The sequence below is a fragment of the Hemitrygon akajei genome, chromosome 17 (genome assembly GCF_048418815.1).
Source record: "Hemitrygon akajei chromosome 17, sHemAka1.3, whole genome shotgun sequence".
NCBI lineage: Eukaryota > Metazoa > Chordata > Chondrichthyes > Myliobatiformes > Dasyatidae > Hemitrygon > Hemitrygon akajei.
In genome coordinates, this window is record NC_133140.1 from 46,321,836 (window position 1) to 46,331,835 (window position 10,000).

General features: G+C 41.1%; 1 protein-coding gene across 3 annotated transcripts in view; it reads right to left on the minus strand.

The window, feature by feature from the left end:
* adcy7 (adenylate cyclase 7) overlaps positions 1 to 7,113 on the minus strand; it is a 166,146-nt gene extending 159,033 nt beyond the window's left edge. For 2 of the 3 annotated variants that reach the window (XM_073070041.1, XM_073070040.1), the window contains exon 1: positions 6,727 to 7,113. The gene's annotated coding sequence lies outside the window, so the exon portion shown is untranslated. Of the gene's footprint in view, positions 1 to 6,159; positions 6,177 to 6,726 lie in introns of those variants that run through there. The other variant, XM_073070044.1, reaches the window with a different exon arrangement.
* Between the last annotated feature and the right edge of the window lie 2,887 nt (positions 7,114 to 10,000).

The following is a 10,000-nucleotide window of genomic DNA, read 5'->3' on the forward strand; positions in this document are numbered from 1 at the left end:
GTAATTTAGGCTATCAAAACTAACTCGCAAACAATAGCCTATTAACAAGCTGCCAAGTCACTGTTGCCACCTGTAAATTACTAAGCCAGCACGATGTAATAACTTCTGAAATGGAAAGAATTTTTTGAAATACATAAAAAATTGATATGTGATTAACTAAGGCTATTAATTAAATTGTATGCAAGGCTTACTTTTGTCACAAGAATTGTAATAGCCATCTTGTACTTCCAATGTTAAAGTACTGCATTTAAAACAGAAGGAATTCATTTTCCCACCGCACCAGGAGTTCTCAGCTATTTGCTGCAATTGCAGCAACTCGCGACGTCCAATCTTTCTGCTGAAAAGTTTGAGATTTCCATGGAAAGGAGTAATAATAGACTCTTTGCATGGTGTGAGATTGCAGTTATTTCCTTGGAACTGTTTTTCAATTCAGTTTCAAATCAGTTGATTCAGTTTTTCAAATCAGACAAGTAAAAAATGTCAGACTTTTCAGTGACAATTTGTTCTCCAAGGTGCTTATCACTTAGAAACACTACAATGCTATTAAGAAAAGTGAATTGAACTTCCTTTCAAAACATGACAAGTATCAGGGATTGAATGGCAGTTGTAGTGGTAGACTTCACACGTCCTGGCTTCTCTGCAGTTTAGCCGTGCAGTAACTGCAGCCTTCATGTCATGTTTTATAAGTATTAGAACACGCACGGGTCAGTGGAAGACACGCCTGCTGTATAGTCGCTGTCTGGCCTTGGGGCAGACAGCCCAGCCCAATCTGCAGTTTGTGATTTGGGGGTGATGTGAAGTGAGGCTCAGCGGGCCACTCTGCAGGGCATGAACGGCAGGCGCAGAGATGACGATTGACTCCCCACCCCGGCAGGAGCAGAGATGACGATTGACACCCCTCCCCAACACACAGGCTGAACTGCTTTGCTGCCTCATTTGCATAATCTAGCATATTTTTCCATTCATTTCATTCAAGGTTTCAACTAAATAACATGTATCCGATTCTTTTTTATTTATATATTTTATAAAGACTTCAGTAAAACAGTAAACTTAACATAGTTTATTCAGAAACTCCTGTGGCCCCTAGTCCCCAGTTTCTTGTTTTTCACTTGTGGCCCTCACAAACTCTGGCGTGGCCCGGGAGGGGGAGGGGGAGAAACTAGAGAGGGCATATGGCCATGATAGTTTAACAATGTAAAATAAGAATAAATAATAATAAAAACTTGAATTACCAAAAAAATGTTGCTGTTGTTGCTTTTTTCCATATGCATAGTGAAATCTGATTGTAATCTGCACTTTCTATTTCAAATATGCAGACTGCTTCCAAATACAAAGCAACTAATGTCATGACACAGGTCAGTGATAATACACAGTTTCTACTTCTGAATCTTCAAATGGGAAGATGTCACTTTCCAAAGATTATTTTAGAAATCTTAAATTTTTTTAATTTTAATTTTTTTGTGTTTGTTATTTTTATCCGTGAGGTAATGTTACAGCTATATAAGACCTTAGTAGACCGCCCTTGGAGTACTGCGTTCAGTTCTGGTCACCTCATTACAGGAAGATTGTGATTACTATAGAAAGCGTGCAGAGGAGATTTACAAGGATGTTGACTGGACTGGAGTGCATGCCTTATGAGAATAGGTTGTGTGAACTTGGCCTTTTCTCCTTGGAATGACGGAGGATGAGAGGTGACCTGATAGAGGTGTATAGGGTGATGAGAGGCATTGAGCATGTGGATAGTTAGAGGCTGAAATGGCTAACACGAGAGGAAACAGTTTTAAGGTACTTGAAAGTAGGCACAAGGGGGATGTCAGAGTTAAGTTTTTCCACACAGAGAGTGGTGGGTGTGTGGAATGCCCTGCCAGCGACAGTGATAGAGGTGGATACAACAGGGTCTTTTAAGAGACTCTTAGATAGGTACATTGTGCTTAGAGGGCTATGCAGTAGGGAAATTCTAGGCAGTTTCTAGAGTAGGTTCAGCACATGGTTGGCACAACATAGTGGGCCGAAGGGCCTGTAATGTGCTGTAGACTTCTGTTTCTATGTTTCATTTCAAAGTCAGCTGCTCATTGTCTGGTGATAGAAATTATGTACAATCACTGCTAATTTTCATCCCTGTGGAGGTCCTAGGTCCTAATTTTTCACAATAAGAAATAAAGAAAACTGAGTGCACTGAATTTGCAACATAGATTTACCTACAGCCATAAGACCACAGAAATGGACAGCCATCCATTATTCTAAATTTATGCTGATATATATTGTGGCAAGATTGTGCCAGTCTTTGGGAAAGTAAATAGATCAACAAAATTTCTCTCAATATCTTAAATCCATTCTTCTATTGTGTCCTCCAATGAACACAAAGATTCTGATTCTAATATTCTCCACTACTGTGCATGACTCTTCATCAAAGGTTCACCAATATCATTTCAAAAGTTTCTATTTGGAAAACAGATTAAAATAATGTAATCTCCATTTCTGGTCAAAACCTTCTCCTTCATCAAAGTCATTAATTCTGTAAGTACACCATAACCAAATAGTGATATTTTCCCAAGGCAACCAAAAATGTTCCTCACTCGAGAATTACACAAAAGAGTAACAAACATTTTGTCTTTGTATTTATATGTTATTCGTAAATTAGAAATTTCAAAAACCATTTGGGTTTACTACTTCAATTGAAGTGGTAAGATTTTAAAGAATACATTTTATTTTTGTTGCACCAGAAAAAGAAACCTTAAGTTGGGTTGAGTTGTTTTCCAATCTTAGTAACTTACTTGCAAGTGTGTCATCACCATACAAGGAGACATCGTCAGTGCACTGTTAACTGGTAGCACACTGATGGTCTCTCCTCATATAGTGACAAATCATTTGCAAGTGAATTCCCAAGATCAGAGAACAGCTCAATGCAACCATCAACCACCCAAGCTACATACTTTCCAAATCTTAAATTCTTCACATTGTCAGAGAAATTCTTGCTGGGCACCTTCAATTAAATGGAATCAGGTGAGTTTATCAAGGACACAGCAATATATAGTACAACTATTCAGTACAATTCTAATCAACATTAGCTGTTTTGATTCATGGAGATAAGGCTACAGAACTGATAATCCTTCACAATGTAACCCAAACTGATATAAACAAGAGAAAATCTGCAGATGAAAACACAGTAAAACACACAAAATGCTGGAGGAACTCAGCAGGCCAGGCAGCATCTGTGGAAAAGTGTAAGCAGTTGGCATTTCAACCGAGATCCTTCATCAGGACTCCCGAGTCTTATTAAAGGCTCTCAGCCAGAAACGTCAACAGTTTGCCTTTCCATAGATGCTGCCTGGCGAGCTAATATAAAGGGCCTATTTGCTTTTATTCATTTGTTGGATGATGGTGTCTTCTCCAAGGGCAAGATTTAATTTCTGTCCCAAAACTGCTTATGAGACAATGATGAGCTTCCTCCTTGAATGCTGCAATCCTTTCTACGAAGCACTTGTGAGCAGGAATTTACACAATTAGATCCAGTACTGAAATAGGAGATTTAATCTATCTCTGAGTGAGGATGGTGGAATACTTGAAGGGAAACGATAGATAAGGTGCCTGCACTTATGTCGTTCCTGGAGGCAGAGCCTGAAGATTTGAAAGAAGCCTTGAGAAGGCGGGGCAGAGTTTAGGAGAACGATGGCTCCTAATGGCGACTCCTTTGCTTGCATATTCAGAAACAGCTCCATTTCTATCTTTGATATCTCTTTCTTTTCCCCCCTTTCCGGCTCTTTTGAAGACTCTGACTTCGGTTCTTTGCAGAAATGGGACCCGCTCTTGGGGCCTCACGACTGGCCGCTCTTCAATATGCCGAGGATGCGGCCTGGAAGACTAGGGTGGCAGATTTTCGTGGCTCCGGAGGCAGGCAGATTCAAGGTTGGTGCCGCCACCTGATACGTCGTGGGAGACGGAAGATCATAAGCAGCAAACTGGCTGCTGGCTGTGTGTCCGGAGACCCGAGTTCTTTAGGCACAGAGCTCGGAAAAAGCGATGCAACAGACTTTTAACATCGTAAACCAGCGAGTTGTTTGTTACATCTCCCCTCTCGGTGTGAAACAGGGACACCTCTTTTTCCTTCACTAAGAAGAAAGCCTGTGGTATGTTGAGTTAGCAGGTGAACAAATAGTCTTTAGGGTACTGCAAGCATGTGTCTTTATTGATCCTTGTTGCTGCTAATGCGTGGGAGGGGGAGCCAGGGGGGCGCTTTGGGGTTCTAACACTTAAATGTCGTTCATTCTTTGGAGCACTTCTCTATTTTCGTGGATGTTTGCGAAGAAAAAGAATTTCAGGATGTATATTGTATACTTTTCTCTTTCTTTAAACGCACTTATTGAATTGCAGAACATTTTGTGGATGGAATAAACTGCATTCAGTGGGATAGTTCTATAGATTCATACACGTTATCCATTTGACAGGTCTCAAAACTGCATCGACATTGTGAATGGTGATGTAGGTCATTATATTTCTAGACTAGTAATCCAGAGATTTCAACTATAATTACGAAATAAGTTTTCAAATCTATCCTGACAACTGCGCAACAAAATTAAATTGATTAAATACTTTGGAGTTTAAAAATAATCTCAGTAATGAACCAAATGGATTGGCAATAAATGCTCCTCTATTTCAGATACCTACACCCAGTCTAGCCAACAAGAAAGTCCAGACCCACACTCCTGACTGCCATTTGAGTAAACTAGCAAGCTACCCAGTTACAATAAAATATCCATTAAACAACATGAAAAAAAATGTCATCAGCCCAGATGCCAAAGGTAAGCAGCGCAGAATCCACTTACTGCCCACGCAAGTTGGAGCAGATAGGGACCATACCCCAAGAAAATCTTTCCACAGATAAGTCACACTCACAAAATCGTACTCCACCACAAACCCCAGATAAATCTCATCTTATCAGTGGGACTCACCACCAGAGTTCGTGGTGCATCATTATACAGCTCGGAAGGAATGGCCTTGGGAATCCTTGGCATTAACTCCAGACTTCACAGCATCTTATGGCATCAGGTGAAAAAGTGAGCAGGGAGACCCTCAGCATCCTCCCTCAGCAGATAAAACAGTGCCCCTCCGTGTTGAACAAAGACGCAGCAGTGAATGTATCTTGGGCACAAAATATACTCTGGTGGGGAGCTTCAAAAGCATCAACAGCCCCCCTCCACTACCTACAGGGCATGACAGAAATATGATGGAATATAATGGTTCACCAGCACCTTCTCAACGGCGATAAACGTTGCCAGTAAAATCCAAAACCTGAAAATACATCTTTAAAAATCATTACATTAAACTGATTTTGGACAAAACGTTACTTTTCATGTTACTTATAATCGGAAGAACTGAAAACCTAATTTTAGTGATTATTCTAAATGATGTGGCGTTTTTAAAACATGACTTACTATCTGGAGACCAATTAAGTACTTCTAGCTCAAGGAAAAGGGCAGCTAAATAATGCACACCGATGTCCTTCAAACAGCAAAGAACTAAATTGGCAAGGCTGATGGAGGGATTGATGTTGGTCCAGCATAGAGGGAACCACCTTGTCATTCTCGATTACACAAAGCACAAGAAACCTTGATTTAATGACACATCCATTTGCTTGGCTGGATACAATCTTTCATCAACTTCACCTCAGTCACGGCAGAAAAAAAATTATTCTTGGCAACTGGAATATAATCATAAACCAAGCATCAGGCAACCCACTTAACATGGAACAGATGAGATCGTATCTAATTCTTGTACACTTATTTCTTATTGCAACACTCGTTAAGTAAGCAGTAATTTAAAGAAAATTAATGATTTTGAAAATAACGATGTAAAATTGTTGTTGGTACCTGGTCATTGATAAATGTGACCAACACTTCAAATAGAATTAAAACCTGAGAAATCAGATTTCAAGGCATTTAAATAAATGCCTATATAGTCAGTATATATCTCTACATACACACATATAAGAATCTACATACATATATATACTGTATATACACATACAAGTGTATATATACTCTATGGATGGATATATATATACACACACAGATACATACTGCATGAGTCTGTGTGCGTGTATATGCAAACACATAAATTATAACTATTTAGATGCATCAAATTTTTGCCATATTAAAGCACCTCCGTCAGTATACCAGTCTTGTGCTGGGCTATCGAGCTGCTTCACATATTCTGTTTCCTGGACCAAGGTTTGTAGCTCCAACATTAAAGGAGACAGTGGGCACTGTGTCGAGTCTGGAGAATAACCTAGAGAACTTCTGTATCTAAAATTTATTCTCCCAACGACGTAAATGTACTTCCTTTTAGGGAAGGTTTCTGCATATGCCTATACAAGTATAACTTAACTTCGATTGCTACAATCTTTCTTTTGACAAGTAAGCTTTTTAGTGTGCCTTCGCCGTCATTCCTGAAAGTCAATCCGATTAAAACCGAGCAATTTTAGAATTGTGAACTCTCCTTTGTACTTGTTTAATTCATAAAAGCAACACGAACAAATGTTATTTGAACGATTTCCTGTGCTTCCCCCCAGAGGAGCGTTTCAGCAATATACCTGAAATTCTTATTCTACTCTTTCAATCTTGTGTTTGTATTTATTAATCCAATCTCATTCGTTCCCTGCACCTGATTGTTGGGTTTGATACCTAACCAACTACAACCATATAAAACACAAAAGGCAAGGCAACTTACCAGCGATTTTGAATCGTTTCCCTCTTAACCGTTTAATAGTTGGAGTAATCAGATGCAAGCGCTTTGAATAAACAGGAAATTTTACTGTCAATTTGGCAGAAGGCAAGCACTTGGCTTCAAGTCTTAAACATGGGTTGCTGCAGCGAGCTCAGAAGTAGCAATTTCTACTTTTCGGGTCCTTTTTCCACTTCCGTTTCTCAGCAGCCTGCGTTACCCAACAGGAAAGGTGCCATTTCAGCTGGGGTTAAAATGCGGAAATGATTCGCAGTATTCTTTGACGTTTGTTAGTTTCACACCGGCGCTGCAGGGACCGGTGTACGGGTCCGCAGCCGCTGCGAGCAGGGTCGGTGCCCGCAGCCGCGGCGAAGGCGATGCCTTGTCGGGTTGCCCGTCCCCTCCCGTGCCGGAGGCGATCCCGGCTGGCGGAGGTGTCGCGACCCACGCGTGCAGATGCCGGCAGTGCGCTGGGTGGCGCCCACCAGGTGGGTGAGCTCCAGCACCCTACACACCGAAGGAAGGGACGGCGCTCTCCCGGGCACGCTAATACTCCAACCTGAAAAGAATTAGTGTAATCCCCTCTGTGAACAGTCGGGAGTTGATTTAATCTAGTGGATTCGGTGTTTGAGAAAGACTTTTGGAAGGAGGTTTCGCGTAACTGGGTGCCGATACTTCCCTATCCGGAATGTATGTATGTGCGTGTACGTTTACAGGAGAAGATGGGGAAAACATACCATCACAATCTAGTAACATAAAACAAAAGGAAACTGCGAAGTTTCAATTAGGACAGAAAATGCTGGAAATTCTCGGTATGTCAGGCAGCACCTGAAGGGAGAGAGAGAGAGAGAACAAGAGCAGGGCTGATAGGTTAATTCGTGTTTCTTTCAACACAGTTCCATGACTGATTGAAATGTTCCCTTTTTCGGTCATTTTCAAGGCCAAGGTGTTGCTGGCAAAGTCACCATTTATGGATGAGAAGGGGCTTCATTGCTTTTTTTTTGTCCCCCAGCGTGGCAATTGCTAATACCAGAGGAAATCCTTTTAAGGTGAATAGAGGAAAGTTCAGGAGGTATGTCAGAGTTTCTTTTTACATACACAGAGTTGTAAGTACCTGGAACAGACAATGGTAGTAGGGGCAGATATATTGGGATATTTAAGAGACTCTTCAACAGGCATATGGATGAAAGAAAAATGGAGGATTATTGACTGTGGAGTAGGTTAAAAGGCTGGCATAACATTATGGGCTGAAAGGTACTGTTCTATGTTGTGTTCTTCCTGCCTGTTCCAAGAGTGATTCTGATGAACCACTGCATTCCCTCCAGTCAAAGTGCAGCCTTTAGCGAGGTAGATTCCAGGATTTAGACCCAGCAACGTTAATGCCAGGACGGAGTGTCTGTAACTGCTGATGCTCCAGTGTACTTTCTGCTCATGTTCTTTTCAGCAAGGGAGGGTACCGGTTTGGGAGGTGCTACCAGATTGCCATGGGTGCATAACTAAGGTCCATTTCTCAGGTGGTACACTGATGCGAGGGGAATTAAATGTTTGAGGTAATTCTTGGGACACCAAGTTCATCCCAGAAGGTGTCAGGCTTCCAGAAAGTTGTTTGTGTCAGTAACTCTTATCCAGGCAAGTGGGAAGTATTCTATCATGTTCCTGACTTCTGTCTTTTGGGTGTCCTTGGGAAATGAGTAATTCATCACCAGACTACCTTGTGGCTGGCCCATTTGGATAACTGACCCTTAGCATAGTAGAGGACACAGCAATGATAATACTATCGAATGTCTCGAGTTAGTAACTTGACCCTTGCTGGACCTTGCACTTCCATAATGTAAAGTTTGCTTGCCATTTATCAACCCATACCTGAATGTTGTCCAACTTTAAGTTATAGGCAGGCATCACTGGTTAAGAATGTGCGAATAGAACAGAACATTGTGCAATTATCAACAAATATCCCCAAGAAGGACAAGAACAGAAGAAAATGGGACAGTGTCAGTTACAGATAATTGTCCAAGTTGCATTCTACCTTGAAGTGGAAATATATTGGTAATCCTTCAGCATTGCTGAGTCTAAATCCTAGAAATCACTACCCCAAACACTGTGAGAAAATCTTAAGTGGAGGGACTGAATGGTTCAGGGTGGGTATCGATGACCTTCTGAAGGAAATGGTCATTAATGAAGGTCATTGGAAATCAGACATGGTCCTAAGAATCTAATGTGGTGACGTTCTGAGACTAGGATGTTTGACCAACAACAAACTCAACTACCTTCCCTTGTTCGAGGGGTAACCATCTAGAGACTTGTTTGTGGCTTTAATGTCCTTTGACTTCACTTTTGATTCTACATTCAGTCAAATGCTGCCTTGATGTTTAGAGTGAGCATTGTCACTGCACCTCTGGAATTCAGCACTCTGATCCTTGTTTGGACTCTGCAATATTTTCAATATATTGTTGCCATTGGTGGTAAACTATTCATCTGAATAGGTCAAATGATTTTTGTTAAGAAAGTCCCATTTAAAGGTTCATTTTATTATCAAAGTGTGTACACAGAATGGAACTCTGCGATTTGTCTTCTCCAGATAGCCATAAAATACAGAAACCCATAGAAGTAGTTGAAAGAAAGACATCAATCCCTCTCGGCATGAAGAGAGAAACAAAAACTCACAAACACCCCCAACCCTTCCCTCGCACAAAATCTGGAAGATAACCCCAAACCTCCAGCCCACCAATCGGCAACAAGAAAGAATGGGCAAGAATGCAAAGAAAACAGAACTGAGAGAGGCCAAAATAAACTGGAGTTAATTTGAAATACAGTCCAATCCATAAATCTCAGAATTTCGATAACATCTCTGAGAGCGTCGGGACCCAGTGGCCTCCCTGAGGGCAGTGAATCAAATCAGTGGCCTCTCCAACGGATGTGATTCCGAACAGTGACCCCTCCAATGGCAGTAAATTGAACCAGCGGCCTCTCTGAGGGAAGCAACTCTTTCTGAGGCTGGGGACTTCAAGTTCTGTTGTTCTTGGAGGTAAAAAGCGAGGTGACAGTCTGACAAAGGCTGAGATGAAATGGGGGAACTTTTAATAAACTAGGTGACTACGAAATGATTTGAGCATCTGGGAATCACTGAATGATGTAAGCCAATGCTTCTGGAAGCTAAAAATGTGTAATATTTTGGGCTGGCAAATGATCAGTCCAAATATTCCATGTTTACATTTCCTCCAATCTACCCCCAGTTTTAACATCATTGTTACTGAGTTGGGTGTGTTTAATTAACTGACAA